The 22,141-nt window shown below is 52.9% G+C and overlaps 1 long non-coding RNA gene across 2 annotated transcripts in view; it reads right to left on the bottom strand.

The window, feature by feature from the left end:
- LOC121111407 overlaps positions 1-22,141 on the bottom strand; it is a 93,533-nt gene that overhangs the window by 25,117 nt on the left and 46,275 nt on the right. For both annotated transcript variants that reach the window (XR_006930819.1, XR_005861939.1), the window contains exon 4: positions 15,607-17,052. This is a non-coding gene — a long non-coding RNA (uncharacterized LOC121111407). The remainder of the gene's footprint in view (positions 1-15,606; positions 17,053-22,141) is intronic.

Consider the following 22,141-nt stretch of genomic DNA (forward strand, 5'->3'; position numbering starts at 1 on the left):
TGGGTGCCCCATCCCTGGAGGTGCCCAAGGCCAGGTTGGATGGGGCGTTGGGCAGTCTGACCCGGTAGGGGGAAGTCAGACCTCAGGGGGGCTTTAAGGTCCCTTCCAACCCAACCATTCTATGGTTCTGTGAAAGTGCATGGCTGTTTCAGGAGGTAGGGAAGGAAGAGCAATACTTAGGCTCACCCAGGACTGCCTGCCAACCTGCTGGCACCAAAAAGCAGTTGTTCAGGCACCCGCCACTAATCTCACACCATAATGTGCAGCAGCTTTCTCTCAAGCAAAATGGCCTTGGGACAGATGAGTGAGGCAAGTTATAGCTGCGCTGCACTGATGTCCCACTCAGCAGCTTGCACCAGTATTGTCACCACTTCTGCTCCTCTATCCATTGTGACTCTGCTCACTGTAGGAGCTGTTGCCCCTTCCCTATGCCAAATCCCCCATGCCACAGAGACCTGGTGCAGCTGGGAGCATCATGGAGCCTTTCTGTAGCCAATTAAAAGCAGGAGGCATTCAGCAAAGCCACATAATAATGCAGAGGATGACCTCCAGCAGCAGAGCAATGCAGAAGCATGTTTTTGGGGCTATTTTTCCAAGCTTTCTCCATTGAGAAGGAAAAGAAAAGAACACACACACAAAAAAAAATAGAACTAGCCATGAAATAACTCCCTAATGAATGCATCGCTTCCACTCCAGAGCTGAAGGCGACTTCCAGCCCAGACCATCTTTGCTCCTCGGGGCCTTGGAGGAAGATCTCCTCTTGGGCAGCCAAGTAGCAATTGGGTCACAGCACAGGATTATCTGCTAGTAACAAGCCGCAAATGTGCTCTGGGACCAGTGATTCATTAGTGCACTTCATGGTGACATATGAACCAGAACCCGAGGGAGCCTTTATTTCTGCCCTCTCTATCCATTCAGTTGAAAGACAAGGAAAAAGGTTCCAGCCCTGCACTGATTTCTAACGCTGATCGAATTAGTGCTACCCTACAACCAAGGCAACTAATCAAGGACATCGGGGAGAAGGTGTGGCCTGAAGTGCAGCAAGGCCCCGGGTCCTGAGTCACATTGCAAGGCAAGTCCCTGCCGCTAGAAGCGCTGGAAGGGAGGGCCAAAAACGCTCCTGCAAGAGGACAGTGCTGCAGATGACCTGTTGCAGCCCCTGTGTCCCCAATGCCATGTCAGTGGGGAGATGGCACCATCCCACCTGCCTGTCCAGGTCTCCATCCTGCCCCAAACCCTCAGATGCACTGCGTGCCTCCCTGCTGTATTCATTCAAAGAAGAGAGGTGAAGAAAAGCCATTCTGGCAGGAGCAGGACTTGCCAAATCTTGCCAAGTGCCCATGTTCAGCTCCACATCCTGGCTGTGCCAAGGCAAGTGGACTGCTCCAAGACTCTTTTCTTCTAATGCCAGGTGCTTCAGTGTGTCCAGTGCAGCACACACAAGCCTTTACAGCCCAAATCTTGGGGGAATCTTCTGAAAAACACCCTTCACAGAGGTCCTAGCCTCAGAGCAACCTCAAAGTCCAGCTCAGACACCACAAATATTTCCCCACAGAGAGACTGTAGCTTCTTCCCTTCTCACCCTCAGAATCAGCCAAGCCAGCTCTGCCCAAAGGCTTCACACCACACCAGCCTGCACCTGAATGCTGACGCCAAGCCATCAGCCACTCCTCCTCAAGGGAAGCTGCTTCTTGGTTCTCATTAGCCAGAAATCAGCTCGTTTCCCAAAGCTTGGAGAGCCTTGTGAGCCCCTCTGCTGCCCCACTGCACAGCTGAAGCTGAGACACATGGATGCCCAGGGAAAAGCCAGGGCTGATGCTACCTAAGCACAGCCCTCACCAATTTAATGTTCCTATAGGAGCTTTAAATGTTTTATTTCCTTCCTTGTATGCCATTTGATTCTTAACCATAATGCTTCATTGACTTCATCTTATTTTTTCCCTCTCCACATTGCCTATATCGCTACGCAATACAATCGTGAGCCCAGTCCACCATGGCAGAATTACTGCCAAAATCCACAGTGGTTGTTGGTCCAGTGATGGCTTGGAGCTGCCCTGGGGCACTGGGGCCAACATGGTTCCTCTATGATGCTTAGGTTGGGTGAGAGCAGGGTGACCACAGGTGAACATGAGCCCAAGGAGCTCCTCCAGCCCAGATGGCCATGGCAGGACACGCGCCCTACCAACACAGCAGAAAGGTTAATGGGATCGCCTCCTTCCAACTCTGTCATGGTAAATGTGGGATTTATAGCCACGCTAAAACACTGACCTCTAACTGTTTTATGCTGGTCATTAACTAAGATTATCTCACACCAGAGACTTGCTATACCAAAGAGCACTGACATCACTAACTGCTATTAAGTGTATTATACTTAAACTCCATAAAGGGGAGCAAAAAACCATTGTCAGCAGCATAGGGAAAAGGCACATTACCAGGCACGCTCAGATTTAAAAAGAAAAAATAGAAAGAAAAAAAGAGCAGTTGCCTGCAGCTCTGTGTCTGGCATTTCACAAGCACAGTATTGAGAAAAATCCTTGAAAATGTTTTTGGGTTCAGAAATCTCCCACACAGACACGCAAACACCCCACAGCTGGGGGACGATGGCCACAACGTGCCCCCAGACCCCAGTGCCACAGGTGCCACGTGCATGGTCACAAGGAGTGCCCCCGTCCCCATGGCCCCTGTGTGCCTCCCCCTGCTCCCCGGCTGTTTCTGGGCAGTGGCATATTTGTTGACTTGCTCTTTTGGTGACATCTTTTAATAAGGAAATGTGTCTCTTAGCAGCTTCTTGCCCAAGGCTGTGCTTAGTTAAAGTGTAAAATGTCAAACTTTAGCAAGGATGACAATAGCCCTGCTGGGCGAAGAAGAGCCAACCACTACATTATTAGCTACCCAGGGGAGAGGGGAGGAATATTGACCCGTTCCATGGAGGAAAACACTGAAATCCCCACTCACCCATCCTCCCACATCAGCCCAGCGTCCAATCAGCCTCATGCACTGTTTGATGGAAATCTGCTCCCACTTGATCCTTCCAGCAGCCAAAGCTTGCGACTAAATCTCAACAGAACGCCACGTCCTCCCTGTGTGAGCAAACTCTAAAAGCAGATATGTATACACACAAAATTACATGGGTGTACGGGAGGGCAAAGCATCCTGTTCTCTCCCATTCTCCCCAAATTCCCCACTCTGCTGCTGGTGAGCCTAGTGGGCAGACTGCCACAATCGCTACCACGGCAGGCAATAGCCAGGGGTATGTGCAGGAAGAAACAAGCCAACCAAGGGCTTGTTTGCAGAGGTGAAGAAGGCTTTATCAGGCTCATGGGTCTTTGGGCAGCATTTCCACGCTGCTGAATGATTCACCCCTATTACATTTCCCTTCACACGCACTGATGTACGTAGGTGCGACCTTTTCATCTGGAGCGCACATGGTGGGGACTGACTGATTGGTGGCTGGAGCTGCAGCAGGGCACGGTCATAAACTCAATCCCAATCTCTGGAAGGGAGGAGACTTCTAAGGTTTGAGGATGGACAATGTCCACCTTACTCGTCCCTCAGTTTTCCATACCAAGACCCGCGCACACAAATAACGATGGGCTTTTGGAGATCAGAGTCCTCATCTGGATCAAACCCTGTGCCCCAGCTAAGAGCAGCCCTCCTACCAGCCACGTGTAGGGAAGGAGACCTTTGGATGCACAGACGTATGGAAAGAAATAGGTGAGGTCTTTGCTACTCCACTATGCCACCAGGTTCAAGCTCTTATGATGTAGGACCTCTGAGATGTTCCCCCCACTTGGCCCAAAGTCATGCCAGGAACACAACCCCGACGAGCCACAGCCCCTTCCTTGCTCCACTGAGCACCCACATCCACAGCAGGGTCACTGCTGGGTGCACATCCAGCCCTCAGACCCATAGGGAAGGGCAGGAACTCCAGCAGAGCCCTGCTCAGTCCTCACTGCTGAGCAGAGACCAGAGATCACCGCACACCAGTAACAAAACGTATATATGTGTGTGTATGTGTGTGTGGTGCACACGTGGGTGTCGTGTTTTCCCAGCTAACACATGTCAGGATCTGTTTAAGCCTCGCTTTATGCTCAAATGTCACCCTGCCAGAACTCATTACGTCCCATTTATTAATTAATTAAAATATATTTATACAGAACAGGCTTTATGAGATGGAGATAAAAATAACGTTTTGAGAGCTGTCCCCCGGACGGGGCTGGTGCTCTCTGATGGCAGCAGCAAGGACAGTGGCCACAGCCTTCCCTGTCAACTGCTGACTTGCAGGGAATTGATGATATGGAAATTTGGTAATTAAGGCTGGGGAGAAGGAGGCAGCTCTGGAGCTGGTGCTGGCCATGCGGCAAGGCAGGGTGGCAGCCCCACAACCTCATCCCTGCCATCGGGTGGTGGGGCGACCACAGCTCCATGTTGCAGGGAAAGCCCAGGGTAGGAGAGGAGGGGCAGGCAGCAGTTTGCTGTCAGTGTGCCACACGTCCCCTCAGCTTGGGGCTTTGCAACAGCACGGGGATGCTCAGCTCTCTGCTCAGGGTACGGAGGAAAGCTGGCTGTGCGTGGTGCTTTACTGGTATCAGCGCTGGTATCAGTGGGGTTCCCCTTCACTCCCCCACCTCCCCAGCCAGTGCCACCATTTTCTCCAGGCTTGGATTCGATGGAGACAGCAGAGTACCCCCCCATGGGCAGGGATGGGAGGTGGCCCTGCAACGCCCATGCACCAACCACATGTTTTTGAGTGAAACTTCAGCAAGAGCAGACAGAGCCCCCAACACCTCCCAGCCCTGCACCCACTGGCTGCCATCCCCACTGGATGTGGCCACACTGTGGTCACAAGAGCAAAAGGCTCCAACACGTGGTCCAGTACCAGCACGTGGTAGAAACCAGGTCCCTGCGTGGGTAGGTGGCAGGTTGGTATCTAAAAACACAAAGAGCAAAGAAGCACCGTCTTCTCCATCCCCAAGATGGCCGGTTCTTCATTGCCGTCTCCACCCTCAAGATGGCTTGTGCCACATCACCCAGGACTGAGGCAGGGAATGCAACCCAGACCTCCCAGACCCTCCACAAATGAGGACACTTCCATCCTCAGCGCTTTCCATCCTCAGCCTCCGCAGCCACATGCTCTGCCACCACACCACTACTTCTTGGAAGGACCAGGTCCTCTCCTCTGGACGTGAGCCAGCGCAGCTCTGCTGACCTTGGAGGAACTCTGCCAGCTTACCCTGGCTGAAAACAGAACCATTTATAATTTAGATAAGGAAATACACCCGCAGATATGAACACAAGTAAACCCACTCTACTTTTCTTACGTAAGCAAATACGTCTTAGCGGATCCTTACTGTATACTGGCCAGAGATGAGAGCAGGAAGAGCCTGCAGCTCTGTTGTCTTATGGAAGCAGGGAAGAGAAAGCCTCACCCACAGAAGGACACAGGCTCACAACAACATGGGCATCAGCTGAGGACCAGGCCCTGCTGAACCCAGTCACCATCCAGAAACCAAGCCACGGTCACCTCTTCCTTATGAGCATCCTCCAGCACCCATGGAATGTTGCACCCCAGGCCAGCACACATTCATCTATCCCAAATTCCCCACAGCCCAGCTCCCAGCCCACACTGCCAGCACTGCCTGTGCTCCATCTTGCACCCAGCACCACCCACCAAATCTCAGCCCAGCAGTCCCTTGTTGCTGCACAGGGATCACGGTGAACCATTCGTCATCCCCTGGGCTGGCAAGGAAACCACACGCACGAGGGAAGAGCTTCCCTGACTCAAATGATTCTCATTTTTTGAAGGGCAAATTTCCTTAGCCTGCCCACTCAGTCTTGACAAGGACAGCAGGAGCCCCACCACATGAATACTAATGGCACCGGCGGCAGGGACACGTGGGGATGGGAGCGCCGGGGCCGGGCACTGCTGGTGGAGCAGCGGGGGGAGAAGCAACCAAGGCACCCTGATATGGCACACCAGGACCCCCATGGGATGCCCAGCGTGCAGGGAGGACGCCAGCAGCTGGGGGTCCATTGAGAGCATTAGGTGTGCAGGGCATGGGCATCACCAGTGGAAAAGGGTTATGTTCCCACCAGCACCATCCCTCAGCCTTGACCCCTTCTCCCCCCTACAAGCCACTGAGATGTCCCTCGTGCTGAATTCTTATTCAACTTCAAACTGACAAACTGTTTTTAATCTTTTCTTTCCATCCAGCTTGGAGATTGGGAAGCAAAAATCAATACGGGCTGGCAGGTGATCAAGCGGCTTGACAGCAGCGCTGCAGAGAGGCACAGAGAGAGCAGAGGGAGGGCGAGGACAGGAGGGAAGACGGGGTGACCACGTGCTGCATTACTGGCTCTGGCTGCGAGCATCCTGCTCATCCCCATAAGTATGGGGCAGCTTGATGGCATCACTCGCACCAATCAGGAGGAGAGGTGCCACCACACCTCACACCTCTCGGCCTCAGTAGAGGAACTGGTCCCAGTCCCATTCCTTCCATTCCTTTCCTTCCATTCTGCCCATGGATCCCCAGTCCCAGTCCTGTCCCCTCCCCCTCCATCCATCTCATGGGTCCCCACTTTCAGTCCTGGTCCCTGCCTTCCATCCCACTGTGGGTCCCTAGTCCTGTTCTCTCTCCTTCCATCCAGCCCATGGGACCCCAATCTCAGTCCTTCCTCTTCCACTTGACCCACAGGTCCCCAGTCCCTTCCATTCCATTCATCCCACTCATGGGGCCCCCAGTTCCTTCCCTTCCATCCTGCCCATGGCTCCCCAGTCCCGGTCTCCTCCTCCTCCACTCTGCCTTATGGGTCCCCAATCCCTTCCCCTGCATGGATCCAAGACTTGGTCCCTTCCCTTCAATCCCATTCCACCCCTGGGATGCCGTGCCCAGAGCTGCAGAGGGAAGCAGTGGAGCACAAGGACGTGGGTGACACCCTCAGTGCCCAGTCAAGAACAAAACCTTCAGAGTCACCCTGAGGGAGCAGAAGCTCCATGCCCCGCGGGGTGGGATGCATGGGGAGCTGGCCTCCTCCATCCCCGCCTCGGCTGTCTCACAGCATTTTCACAAGCAGTGGCTTCACTCCAAGAGCCCCCGAGAACGGAGCTGACATTTGAAAGTGATCAGTTTAGGAACTTCCCCCCCCACTCCCCCCTCCCCGCTCCCCTTCGCATCCCCCCTTCCCGTTGTTGCCGCTCCTCCGAGCTTTCATCATCTAACTCGGTAAATCTCCAGGAAATACGGCTGTGTTTCTGTTGTCACTTCTGATCAGAGCCATGCCAGCGGGGTGGAGGAAGTGGGGGGAGCGCAGGGAGGGAGAGGAAAAAAGATCGCCTGGGGCCCCACACGGAGCCGGCATGCAAATGAATGCCAGCTCCGTAAAAATAGCCCCAGCAGTCACATTTTATTACAACCAAATTATTGGACCTGGGTTACTGGGAGCTGGCAATGGGAAAGGAGAGGGAGGGAGGAAAGGGAAAGGAAGGGGGTCAGGCAGCATTTATTCTGATGTTGGAACTTAAGAGGGTGCCAAGGGGCATGCCACCCTCCCATAAGAGCCAAGCGTATGGCTGGGCAATGAGGCTCCATCTCTGCCCCCAATTTGGGGACATGATGCTCAGTGCTCCATGCAGGTCCCCTATGCCTGCTTCTGTAGGAGCGGGACACCCAGGTGCCTCCAAGCAGGAGTGCCGTGCCACACAAGCACAGGGTGAGTCACTATCTGGGTACCAGCCAGAGAATTTGCTCTCCCCTGCTCCATCCCAAGGCACTTACAGGACCCATAAGCCCTGTGTCTTGGGCAGAGAGACGGTGGCATGAGTGCATGCTGACACGGCACCAAGACAAGCAATGGGGACATCCTCAGAGGCTGTTGGGAGCAGAAGGGATGCGCATGTCCCTCCTGCACAGCTCTGCCATCCCACACACCATTTATCAAACCAGGATTTTTCACACAATCACAGGGCAGGACAACAAGGTGCAGAGCCAGCACACCCAGCTAGGAGTGGGATCTGCCATCCTAGGAACACTTCTGCACTTGGTCTTCTCTCCCAGTTCCCTTTCCCTCTCTAGTTCTGCTGAAGTCCCAAGGCTCCCATTGAGAAAATATCCCAGTGTTCACAACAAAATTGCCACCAGCAATTGGAAAGACCACTAAGACCATCTAGTCCAAATGCTGGCCCGCCCCCATCGTGCCCACTAACCACATCCCTCAGTGCCGCATCTCCATGGTTCTTGAATATCTCCAGAAATGAGAGAAGCTCCTTTCCCCTGAAGGCCTTCAGAGGAATGAAGCACAGGGGAAGAGCTCTGCTATGGGCCTCCCTGCTGGAAAGCCAGGTTTGGAGCTAATTTGGGAAAGGCCTGACTCACTGTTCTGAAATGCCCAGCACTCCTGCTGATGCTGCAGGGCAGATGAGATGCCAGCCAGCTCTGTTAGCACCTCCGTGGGACCGCCTCGCCATTAGAGGCATCTGAGCTGCAGAGCACGGAGGGAACGACATATGGGCAGGAGCTGGGGACTGCTTTCCCAGCCTCTCTTTTTAGACCGTAACTGCATTTGCAAGAGGATCCCAGAGCCGCAGTGCAGTTCTTATTCGGTGCTATTAAACTTCATTAACTGATATATAGTTTCGTGTTGACTCAACGACTCTTAAACCCTCTTCCGGGGGACTTCCCTGCACACGCTGTAAATTGCCAGTAACTGCCTTCCAGCGGGAGCGAGCTGCTCAAGCAGAGCATCCCAGGTCCCTTCTGCGGGCAAAAAGCTGAATGGATGGGAAGGGAAGAGGTTCCCAGCCCTGCAGCTTGGCAAGGCTCATGGAGAGAGCCCCCAGATCCATGGGTTTGGCCCCACGAAGGCGCTCAGAGGCACAGGAGCCACTTGGCCGACTCTGCTCCAGATTTGCAGGAGCCTCCCCAGCACGTTTGAGATCCTCAGTGGAGGAAAACTCAAGAACAAAAATTCCTCTCCCGTTGATCAAAGCGCTCCTTTGCCACGGAATTGACAGCTCTGCTTCCAGCTGAACGCTTTCAAGGTTCGCATTGTCTTATGTAAACTGTAATCCAAAATGATCTCAAACCCAAAAAAAAAAAAAGCCCTCAGAACGCAAGCTTTTGGCTCTGAGACCAAGTGGGTCATTTTGGCAGCGGTTCCTTTTTAGCTTTTCCCCCCTCCCTCCCCCTTCCCAAACTGCAACACGAGTGAGAACGACCTCCTTTCAGAGCTCTGACTTTGATGCTGTGCGCACGCAGATGGGACGCGTTGCTGCACATTCCGACACTCTGGGGTAGCTCTGCTCATGCAATTATTCAGATAATTTGCCAAAATTGGAGCAACTTTGCTTGCAAAGCATGGGCCCAGGCAGAGAGACAGCGCTCTGCCCACCGCAGCACAGGAAAGGCTGCAGCGCGACTGGGTGGTGGGCTCAGCACCAAGAATGCTTCAGGGACAGCTCTGCATGGGCACAGGGGTGGCAAAGGGGCAGCATCACACACAGGGTAATAGCAGAGCTACTTCCAGAGTGGCAGGCAGCACCACTCCGGCCATAATTATCTCAGGCCACCGTATCATCAGAGAGCACATTTCTGCTGAAATTATAACGTGTCTCCTTTGATTATGCTAATTGTTAATAGGGATTCTAATTCGGGCCTCATTTTTCACTGTTAGGAAATAAACAGCAGCCGCTTCGTTGCTTTCCCTGCTGTCCCCAGGATCCCTCCCACCAGCACTAATTGAAACGTCCCCATACCGTGCTGACAACGCTGTGCCCCTTGTCATAAAATCAATGGCTCTCCCCTGCCCAGCTCCTGTTGGGCCACGGGGCTCTTCTCCTGCTCACCGACTCCACTGTTCACCAGGGTTAAGCCACCTCCTTGCATTGCCAAGCCCTGCTGCCACAGGCATCCTTTGGAAAATGAACCACGCTAAGTGGGCTTGATGGGGTTATCACCATGATGGCCATTGCTGTCACAATGAAATGGAGCTGTAGGGACAGGGAGAGGTGCTGATCACAGTCTGTTTTAGATCACCTAAGGTGGCTTGGGTCTAAAACATCTCACCAAGGTGGATGGAAAGTATCAGAGATGAATGGCACCAAGACAGAGCTCCTACCAGCTGTGATGACCATGGAGCCACAAGAAATTATTGAATGCCCCAGAACATCACCTCTCTCCAGAAAGAGCACCAGAGCTACTGAAGGCACCTGGGCCGTGCCCAGGTTGATGGTTGGACCTGATCATCTTAGAGGTCTTTTCCAACCTTAATGATTCTACACCCAGGTCACTGCCAGCAGCTGGGCACCGAGAAAGGGTGGGAAAAGATGTGGGAAGCAGCCCTTGTCCTCACAGTCCACCTGCTCCATCCTTTCATTAGGTTCCTCCAGGTTGGACCAGAAGCCATGCCATGCAACAGGAGGTATATCTATGTGCTCACTGCTGGTGATCCTGTTGCAATGGACAAAGCTAAACTCCAACACCCAAGAAGGAGACGCCTCAAAACCCGACACAAGCTCTCACTGCTGCCTGCACCATGCAAAACACCAGGCGAAGCCCAGGGAGGAACCAAGCATGCAATAGGGTCCTGGAGCAACAAAGACCTGGGCAGCATCTCCTGGCCCCACAACTAAGCAGCAACCCACAGCAAACCCACTCAGTCCGTCCCAGTGCTCCACTTACAGTTTGTGAGCTCAAGCAGATGTCTCAGAGGATGAGCGTTCTCAGAGGGCGGTGAAGTGCTGGCACTGCTGCCCAGAGCTGTGGGTGCCCCATGCCTGGAGGTGCCCCAGGCCATGGATGGGCCCTGGGCAGCCTGAGCTGCCAGCTCATGGCAGGGGGTGGAGTTCACTGATCTTCAAGGTCCCTTCCAACCTAAGCCATTCTATGATTTTACATCCCCACAGCTTTGCTGTCCCCAGGCCTGCCCAGAGAAGGGTGCCAGGCCAACAAGCATGCTAAGTCCACCTCCATCCCTTTTATCTCCTACCCTCCTTCCTCCCAGCCACACCACACTCAGCTGCGACACCTCACTTCGTTCCCAATTACAAAGCAGGTGATGCCCTTCTCTCTCCGGCCACCCACAAGCCCAGACTGCTTTCCCTTGCCCTGAAGTCATGGAAGAAGACACCACCAATTGGGGTTGAGCGGCCCCAAAAAAACACCAGGAAAGCCCTGGCTTCTGTGGAGAGAGGAGGGCAGGGGGAGGAGAGAGAAGGGCTGGGGCAGGTTGGGCAGAGGGAGAGTTGATGCAAAAGCCGTTGTCTGGGAACCACAAGCATCCTGCTGGCTGCAGCCCTGTCAGCTCTGGTCAGAGTGAGAAGGAGATGCCGGTCCTGGGGCGCATCGCTTTCGCATCCCCCCCCCCCCCCGCCACGCCACCACCGGCAGCACTGACAGCCAGAAGGATTGCTCATTTCCCACAGTCCCACAAGGTAAATTAAAAAAAAAAAAAGGAAAAGTCAAAGCTATCTCTGGCTGCTCGCACTTGGGGAGTCCCAACTCAATACATCTTGGTTACTCGGAAAAGATGCTTATTAACAAGCGAGGAAGGCAAACTTACTTCTGCAGGCTGTGGGGTCACTGGTGTGGGGAGCGCTTGCTTTGCAAAACACTGTTGGGTCAGAAGTCTGCACAGAGACTGAGGGACAGAATCATTAAGGTGGGAAAAGACCCCTCAGATCCCCAAGTCCAACCCCAGCCCACCGCCATCTGCACTGCCCACATCCTTCGGTGCCACACCTGCATGGTTCTCTAACACCTCCAGGGATGGTGACTCCAAACACTTCCCCCAAGGATCTCACACAGGCAATTTCGCCACATGTAAAGCTGCAAACATGTGCAAGTGCTGGCAAGATAAAACCAGCATTTGCTTCACTCCGCTACGTGACACCCATTGCGTGAACGCAGCCTCCCAGGCTAGCACAAATATGGCAAAAATGTAATGCTAGCTGCAAGCCAGGCACAAGGAAGGCTGCAGCCACAACCCATGGAAAGTCTGTGAAATTTTATCCACCACAAAACTCTGTTTGCAGGCTGACTTCAAGGCAGCAGAGCATGCACAAGTCACACTGGTGGCCATGTGCCTTTTCTTCAAGCAAGGATTTCCTGCTGTTTTCTAACCTCAAGGCAGAAGAGAAAACATCCATCCTTTCACCAGCTTTATTTCCATTCCAGATGAAGTGCTGATCCCCTCCTCTCCCTTTTCTTCGGTCTCTCTGAGTGTCACGAGGCGTCCCCGAAGCGCTGCCTTGTGCTGGTGGGGAGGCACTTGGCTTCATGCTCAGCAGGGCCCCATTGAAAGCCACTTTATTTCCCCGAATCGTTCAGCACAGCGTGCCCCCCAGCCCACGGGGCCCTTCCCACTTCTTCACACCACATCTGGACGTGAATTGTCACACCCACTGCCTGCAGGGACCCCAGCTGGGCCAGTATCACCAGGCAGAAGTGGAACCAGCAGCACACAGCCCAATGCGCAGACCCTTCTGTGCCCCTAGAAACCCTTTTTATGATAGAAACTGATGTCCCAAAACGTTTATGGCTCACACCTGCCCCTTGCCCACCGGCTTCCTCCACTGTCGATTACTTTCCCTCCGCCGCACACCGCTCCGCGGCACAGCAAAACACATCCAAATCGCTGAGGCTGTGCTTTTCATGACACCGCTGCCTGCCTCATTTCTTTCCCGTCCTCTCACTTTTGTGAAGGTTAAAGGCATCCTTCCTCGGCGCCTGTCAGCCTGTTATCTGGGCTGGAACCAGCTACCCGAGCTCCACCAGGAATATTTTATGCAGATTCCCCACTGCACCTCAGATGGTTCATCAGTAACCATCCTACCACCAGCAACACCTGCCTTTACCTCCCTGATCCCCAGCTGGGTGTGCGTGCACCCAGCATCCCCCCAGCCACCGTTGTGATTTTAGAGGGGAAAGGAAAACAGCTGGATCCTTCAGACAGCAGCTAGAAAAATGCCATCTTTTAATTTGTGAGTGGAGCGCAGAGAGCGCAAGGATAAATGGGAGCCCCCGGGGTGGCATTTTTACAAGTCCCCTGGCTGGCTGTTGGAGCCCTTTAACCAACACGTGAGTGAGCATCCCCGTTCAAAAGCACGCTCACCTCCTGCGATGCTTCGGGAGCAGATGGATCCAAGCAACGCAGCCCATCCTCGGTGAACATCAGGAGGACTTCTGCACTCATCTCCATGCCTAAGCTTAAGCTGCACCGGCATGAGAGCCTGCACTCCTCTGGCCACGCTCCACTGAGACACTAAATCCAATTTTATGGCACCCAGTCCCAGCCAGGAAGCAACGCTGGAGAGAGAGAAACCCTTTCTGCTGCCTCGCAGGGTCTCCAAAGGGGCCAGGGAGACTTTTTGCTGAATCAGGTACTGCTTTGTGTTCCCGCCGCTGGCAGGCAGCCAGCTGCACACCATATTGCACGAGCCGGGTAATTTGGCAAAAGCGCGATCATGTGCTCACCCCCGATTCAGACCCAACTCATCCCATGGGGTGAGCTGGTAATGCGCAGATCTGGTATTAATTAAGGGGAAACCACAGCTGGAGGCAGCGATCTGTCATCTTCCCTTGGATGCAGCTTGCGGCTGCAAACGGCTCCCCGGTTTGGGTGCAGCGATCCCCCGGCTCTGTGTGCTGGGCCAAAGATGCTTCATCTCCAGATCTGTGAGTGCCTCCGTCTCAAGGCGTTGGTTGGGCTCCAACAGGACGGATTTACACTCCTGGCCAGAAGCAGGCACACCGAGCAGTGAGCTCTTGCCCAGCTCTCCATCCACAGCACAGCATTTCCAGTGGAGATGGGACTTTTGGAGAAAATCTCCCCTGCTCCAGAGGAAAAGGCGGTGCTGGTACCCAGGATGCCAGAGATGAAGCAATTTACTGAGTCAATTGTCTTTTTTTCCAAGGACAAACATGTGTGATAGAAGATCTCCAGATCTGCTGGCACGCAGTGAGCTCTGGGCCACCAGCCCTCTCCCTGTCTCTATTCATCTGTCAATAAACCACTGTGCCCATTGAGGCTGGAGAAATGGAAAGGGATGCTCATGCTCCACCCGCTAAGATTAAACCCCATGTTGCCAAACAATGCTGACCAAAGGTTTCTTGCTAGAAGTGCCAAAGTCTCCACTCTCAATACCCTCTTAAGTGAAGCATGAGGGGCAATTAACTGCAGGGACATTATTTGGTCCATAAAGTCCCTGACAGAGGTGATGTGAGCAAGGTAGGACCTCCCTTTGGGCTGGAAGTTCACACCTCTCCCTGCTGCATGAATTGCCGCAGGAGAAAAACCACACAGTGCCAAAACGAAGAGCAAATTCCCTCTAACACAGAGGGGAGAAGTGAGCTGTTCACTTAGAGGAGTCTGCTAATGGTGCTTACACCACATCCCCACATGGGACGGCCCTTACCGTGTGGTATGCGCTACCACGAGGTGATGCTGATGATAATCCCTAACCAACAGGATGCCTGTGGTGCTGTGGTATGGAAGGGGAGCAAGGTGTGAGAACGGGGAGGACATCTGCCTTTGTCCATAACCAACATCCCAGGCTCTGCCCTTTCCTCTGCCGAGTGCCTGGGAGAACAACCGGGAGCGGACCTTTGAGAGCACACAGCAAACTGGCTAATTTAAAACAATTATGCAACAGCTAATTAAAACCATCTCCGTGTCCTAGAAAGGCGGCCGGCCAGGTACCCAGCACGAAGTGCTGGGCTTGGCAGGGCAGCATCTTGGAGCCCTCTGTCCCACGTGGGTCCCACGCCGAGGTTCCCTGCCCGCCTCGGCGCCGCACGTACCTGAGGCACCGGCTGTGCTTTATGAAGGCTAAAATTTTCAACTGGTTGTGTCTTTCCATGCAAACTCATTAGACACTATTTACACCCGCTGCAGCTGTGCAGAGAGAGGTTTTGAACTCTGGCATTCTACAGTAGGCTTTGTTTCTCATTTACATTTGCATATTAAAGTGTTTGCCTGAAATAGGCTATTGAAATTAATTCAGGATTAATTGGTGTCTTTATCTCATTAGGACAATCTAATTTAAGGATGATGAAATTGTTTAGCCTCCCGTTTGCATAATTAGATTGCTTTGAATTGCTGTCATTATTGTGCTCTTTAGCATCATCTGTAGGCCTCAAACAGACAAGAGTTTCAACCTCATAAAGACCAATCATGTGTTACAGCAGAGAGCTGTTAACCCCTTTTAACCCAAACTCCCTCCAACGTGCTGCTGCACAATGGAGCGGCCAATGTGTGACACAGCAGGGACACCAAGGTCCCTCACCCCCTGTAGGGCTGCATCCCTTCCTTCCCTCTACATGCTTGGGACGGCAAGGTGATGGCCCTGTGTCACCTGGCGTTCCATCAGGGAGCACAGCGGCTCTCCTGGATGTGGTGAGGCTGAGCAGAGCCACATGTGTTTGCCCTCCCTCTCATGTCACTGGAAGGGGCTGGTGGGCACGTGCCCAAGGATCCCATCCCTCCTGCATGGCCTTGAGAAACCCCTTGGGCTGATGACTAAGACCTCCAGAGACAGCTGGGCTTCCCCTGCAGCTGGAAGGGATGCTCATGGCCACAAACACTGCAGTGTTGTCCCCCCCAAGCACTCACCAAGATCCATCTCCTCCTCTTCTAATCTGGAGGCTGTTCCTGAACCTCCAAGCAAAGAGTGACCACCCAGGATCAACTTGCAGCTCTGGAGCCTTGTACCAACATGCTCCTTATTCTTTTTCTTCAAAATAGGTCCTCTGTCTTCTGTGCAGCCCACCCACGTACACACTCCTATCACTCGTCTGTGCCCAGGCGATGGGAGAGTGCATGTAGGTGTATGAGGAGGTGCCATCACTGCCCATGTGATCCAGGGAAGAACAAAGAAACAGAGGAGAGGCACCAACACCAGACCTTCACATGGGACCATCCTTCATCCTAGACTCACCCTGTGATGCAAGGGCTGGTTTGATGCCACGAGGCAGCGATGGAGCCGTGCCAGCCTCACACGGGGCTCAGGCTTGTCCCTGGGACCTCCAGAGGCTTCCAGAAGAAGACCACAGAGAGAAAGCCTCCCCATGATGGTTGTGCCCAGGGACTGCCATCAGGGTGTGTTTCCCAGATGTTTAGTGCACATCCCAAAACATCACAAGCATGTTGCAGGGGTAGCATCTGCCACGCATTGGCCGAAAGCCATCCTGAGGACCACCGCAGCCCACGTTCCCTTTTCAGCACTTTTCAACCCACTCAGGGGACGCAGGCATTCAAAGTCATGGAAACGGGCATCTCGAGTCAACACCAGCTCCCGGCAGAGGGTACTGCCTCAGCATCCTGAGCTAAGACCTCACATCCCCGTGGGCCTCTCCATCAAGAACCGAACTGCTCATCCATACAGAACATGCGTCTCAGAAGTATTTGTACACGACAAAGCATCACACTGCATCGTGACCGGCTTCCTTGCTAGCAAGAAGGACCGCGGCCTTGAACGTCCCCTCTGCGCTAGGCCGCACTCGCTTTCCAGATGGCCGCCAGAAGCCGATAGACACCAAAGAGCCTGTAGTCGCTCCCCGGACGCCGAGAGCAGGCCGGGGGTCGGGATGGCAGCTCTGCAGGTGCTCCCGGGGACGCTCCCCGTCTGTGCTGGCCCGGCGCGAGGCGAGAGACCTGCTTCTCATTAGCAGGCGGCTGGCTCCGGCGGCGGGGGCTGCGCCAGGCAGGCTGCTTCGCCAGTCGCTTCACGTAGCCGAACATCTGGTTGTGTCTCATCACCGTGCAAATTTATGACCCTGGAAACAACATGTTGATGATGTGCTGGGAAGGGGAGTTGGAGCTGTGATCCCGCGTCCGAGCGGGGACGTGGGGATCACCACCTGAGGGGCGTTGGCGTTGGAGGGGTGAGGATGGGCAGACCCGTGGGATGGAGTGCCCGGTGATGCAGCACGGTGACGTTTTTTCCCTCGATCTCTCTCTCTTCTGGGAAAAAAAAAATGCAAATTCAGCACCAGCCAACTTCGTACAACTTCATCTCGGGGAATTGCTGACTTCCAAACCAGCCAACAGGCAGGAAACCTGCGAGAGAAAAAAAAAAAAATGTTTCATTTGAATGCTTTAGAAAGGAACATTTCCATTTGCAGTGACTAGTCAGTCACACTTTCCACTTTATGGTTAAAATTATAGAGACATTTAAAACGATTTGAAACGAAAATGACAGATTGCATTTCAGGTCCTCTAAAGAGAGTTTTGTTTGCCTAGAATGAGTCAATGTTTAAGTATTTTTTCCAGGGATCAAATATACCAGTTGAATCGGAACAGAGCGTGACCTTGTTTGTAGGCACACACCAAAGGTTTGCAGGTTCACACCTCAGGGAAGGTTCAGGTTGGTATCAGAGGGCGGTGGGCATGGAGCAGCCTCCCCAGGGCAGTGGTCATGGCATCAAGCTGCTAGAGTTCATGAAGCACATGGACAACGCTCTCAGACATACAGTCTGATTTTGGGGTGGTCCTGTGTGAAGCCAGGCATTGGACCCCATGATCCTCACGAGTCCTTTCCAACTTGAGATATTCTACGATGTTTCAAGAAGATCTTTGCAATTTAGCCCAAGTGAGGGGTTTTAGTTGAGTTAGCTTTGTTTTGTTGGAGCTGCAGCAGGAAAGGAAGAAATCCAGCTCTTGCCATCATGGTTAGGCAACCAAAGATGAAAAAACACTATAAGCGTAAGAGGAAAGTTGTAGCGTGGAAGGAACTACATGGAGTTATCCACCACTTCCAAGTTTGCAGCTATTCTGTAGAACCTTTGTACTGCTACCAGGCTCCTTAATGCATTCAGAGAATCATGGAATCGTTATGGTTGGAAAAGATCTCTACGATCACCAAGTCCAACCACCCACCCATCCCCGCTGTGCCCACTAACCCGGCAAGAAGGGCAAGAAGAGTTTTCTTTGGTCTCAAGAGTTGAAAAGAAACATGGAAAAAAAAACAAAACAGTTTCAAAGCAAAAAGTCCTTTCAAATTAGAAAAACCAGACGGTGCCCTTGAGTGATGCCAAAGCAAAGACATAGGACTTGTTCTAATGTGCATACTTGCACATACATGTGCTTACATATGTACACGTATGCTATGGCATGCTGCTCTCCCACAGGAAAATGAGTCCAGCAAACCCACTGGATCGAGGAGACCTCCCAGGTCATTGGCAACAGGCAGTGGGAAACTGATCCCCAGTTGTTCCCTAACTCTCCTCACCGTGAGAAGCGGGGGTTGTGACAGCAGCTCTGGCTGCAGCAGCCGTTCTCACCACTGGCTGGAGCTGAACCGGCCCCCTGGCTCAGGCACGTGCCCGTGGACCACGGACACATCCATCCTTCCCAGCCACGTGCCCCAGCGGGGTCCCGGCCCTGCAGCACAGGGAGAGCAGCCCCGGTGCGTGGCACAGGGCTCCTGACCCATGTAGGTTATTGGTGCCATCACCACCCAGCCTGGGTTTCCCACTGCCAATCAGGCCTCTCCTTTGATCAGTGTTATAATCAGATACAGCACTCCAGCATGGATTATTAAGTTTTAACAGTTGACACATCATTTCTGATACCATAATCTGGCAGCACTTTACAATAAGTGACAGGTCCTCACTAATTCCTTTTGTATTCACTGTAGCAACGTTAATCATGAGTGATGAACTTTGCGTATTCATATGGATGTAATAGGCAGTTCCCAAGGACTGAGACTGTAATTTAGCTTTAACCTAATGGGCACTGATTGTAACAATAAGTAATTATGTCAGCTAAATGCAGTGTTGATGGCAATTGATGACAGCAGCGAAAGCCACGACACCATTTTGGATCTAAGCTTGGAGTAGTCATTTGTAAAGCTGTAATGCCAAGATGAGGAACAATGTGTCCTCTCCCGTGTCTCCTATCATCCAGCTACCTTCAGGCTGATGAGGACAGCCCTAGCTGTGACAAACACCAACAGCACAGTTTCACTGCACGGCATTCAATCTCAGGTTAGCCTGCATGCCCATAGCCTACGTACATCCATAGAAAGATGCTCTTCTTTCATATGGCGTGACCTCGAAGACATGGCAAGATATCTTTAAGCCAGTACGTTTGGATTTGTATTGCTTCCTTTAGAACGGGGGAGCATGGCAAAGTCATAGTAATAATCTTGTTAATGACAGTAATAAGGCTGTAAGTGGTGGTGTCATCTTGAAAAAGTGATTTGTGCTGCCAATAAGAATCCTGTTTTGCTTTAATCATTAATGTGGTCCAAAACGCCTGGAAAATACGAAGCAGATACGTTGAGGTAGAAAGGACAGCCTGCTTCCACAAGGCAACATCCCTGCCTCTGCCAGGCTGCGAGGGGAGAGCCACCTCCTGTGATCTGAGCAGGGCCCGTGGGAAGCCAGCAGCAAGAGGAGCAAAAACTGACAGAACGAGTTGGTTGCTGTGCTTATTTCTTTTCCAACATTTTCCTAAATTTCATGGCTTTTTTTTTTCCTTTTTTTTTTTTGGCACCACGGCTATGGAAGTCAAGTGCAAGAGAGTCCCTCCTGACCCTGACAGGTCGCAGGGCTGCCCTCATCAACACCAGAAGGTTGCGGGGAGGTGAGAAGGGGATGCTATGAGCTGGGGGCAGCCGGGCAAGCCCAGAGCAGCAGCGCTGTGCTTGGTCCTGCTTCAGGCTCACCTGTTACAGCAGCATCTGCAGCCTCCTCAGCCAGGTACAATGTCAGATTTACAAGTGCCTTTAAATGCGTGCCAGCCCCCTTTGAGATGCTACCTGCAGCCCGATGCTTCTGACAGCACCTGCGGGCTCATCCTGCTGCCTGCAGCCAGCAGAGCCTGACGGGTCCGTGTCCATCCCAAAGCTCTCACCGCTGCTTGCTGCGCCATGGTGACACTGCCCGGCCAGCACGGGGCAGAGGGGGGGCCCAATTAATGCTCATCACTGCCCAGGCGCAGGCCAGGCCGTTGTCAGAGCAAACAGTGACGGCTCTGACACGATACCTGGTGCTTGGGGTGATTGGCAGCCTGCAGCCAGTGGTGCCAAAAGCACGAACCCCCCCTGCAATCAGCGGCACTGCAGCGTGTCCCCCCCATGGGAGGAGATGGCAGCCCCTTGACCAGGTGCCGAGCACCAGGCAGGTTCCATGCCCAGCCAGCTCCAGCTGAGGGGCTCTGCAGAGCCTGTCCAGCAGATCCTGACCACCAGCAGCCTCAGAGATCAGCAATAGTGGCACTGGCTCGTCACAGGCTGCACTGTCCTCACCCTGCAGCTGCTCTGACAGCCCCAAGCAACGAGGTACCCACCATGTCCCAGTGCCTCCCACCTAAAATTGACAAGGGAAACAGATGATAAAGGTCGAGGCCAAATCCTTCACAGAGAGCTGCTGGCTTGAGCTGGCTCAGGATGTCCATTTGTTGTTACCAGTAAATAGCCATCCCAGCAGAGCACTCTGAACATCCTCAATCATAGGGGATGTGATAGGACAAGGGCGAATGGTTTTAAGCTGAGACAGGGGAGGTTTATGTTAGATTTTAGGAGGAAGTTCTTCACCCAGAGGGTGGTGACATGCTGGAACAGGTTGCCCAAGGAGGCTGTGGATGCCCCATCCCTGGAGGCATTCAAGGCCAGGCTGGATGTGGCTCTGGGCAGCCTGGTCTGGTGGTTGGCGACCCTGCACATAGCAGGGGGTTGGAACTGGATGATCACTGTGGTCCTTTTCAACCCAGGCCATTCTATGATTCTATGAATCAGAGCCCTGTGCTGTCTCCTCACTACCCAGGCTCCTTGCCTTTCTCACTGGGAGGGGAAACTGAGGCACGGCTCAGCCACCCCCAGCACATATGGAGAGCAGTGCTGGGAGCACATCAGGGCAAGCAGTGAGGGCATGGTTTGGACATGCCTAACCACGTCTCCTGGCCACCCAGAGGGCTTCAACCAGCGAACAGCAAGACTTGCCCTCACCATGAGCCCTCCTTGGTGCTTTTGCTGATTGTAAACTCCTCCCTGCTACCACATCTGGGCTCTCATTATTGATCTGAATTTCTCTTTCACATCAAATGGGAGCAATGGGCGCAGCTTTAGGATAGCTCTAGGCTCTCTCATCCCTGTTTCTGTCTGTGTCTGCTCCAGCTCCCAGCTTGGGAGGGCTTTGAGGATTTCTGTTTTCTCACAGGTCAGTAGCAAGCCATCACTTGGTGCCAGGAGGAGACAGTTGGATTTCCATCACAGCATTGCACTGTTTCTCATTCCATCTCAAGCCCTGAACTTCTGCTGTACTTCTTCAAACCTCAGGAGATGTATCTGATGGCCACGGAAAGAGTGCATACCAAAAATTCAGCCTCCAAAAGGAGCAGAAAAGGACAGGAGGAGGTCGGAACATGGGATGAGAAAGTGCCCCTTCCCTCTCAGCACATCATCACAACCATGCAGGAGCTGCAGCGCTGTGCTGGGTATTGCTCAGGAGGTGTTTGCTGTCCCTGCAGCCTAAGCCATTGCTGTGCCCAGGATAAATAAAGGACTTGAATCTCTGGAGCCAGTATTCACATAAAAAACTGGAAGCTGGAGAGAGCTCCAAGGCAAAGCATGCCATTCACTCCAAAGCTCCATCTCTTGCTTTCCCTCCCCTGCTGCTGTGCAAGATGTCTCCCAGCTGACAAACCTCAGGGCCAGGGCAGAGGTGTGAGGTGGCAGTGGGTTTCCAGCAAGGGGATGCTCCTCCAGCATGGGGTACGCAGCTGAAGCACAGTCAGGAGAGACAAAGGCGCCTGGCAAACTTTGAGAAATGCCTCTCATTATTTACAGAATGACACAGGAAAACTTCAGACTGAAACAAGAAAGGCAATTAGTTTCCTGTACGGAAACAAAGAGACATCTGTGCCAAGTATGCTAACATATACACAGGGGGCAGGTATACAGTACATGAGGAATTTCTTCCAGCTGCAAATCCACCCCCAAATTCTCAAGTCAATCTCGAGTATTACGACACTCAGCAATCCTCTTAAAAGTGTCCAGATGCTTTAATAACTTAATTCTCATCTTCTCAACCACCACTTTTCCATTTAACTGCTGAAGCACTGGAAGGAGACAGAGGGGTCGGGACTGAAGTCGGTTCGGAAGTCGAAGAAGTCCAGCCTGTTTCCATTGGTGCCAAAGCCATTG

The sequence above is a fragment of the Gallus gallus genome, chromosome 8 (assembly GCF_016699485.2).
Source record: "Gallus gallus isolate bGalGal1 chromosome 8, bGalGal1.mat.broiler.GRCg7b, whole genome shotgun sequence".
Lineage (NCBI taxonomy): Eukaryota > Metazoa > Chordata > Aves > Galliformes > Phasianidae > Gallus > Gallus gallus.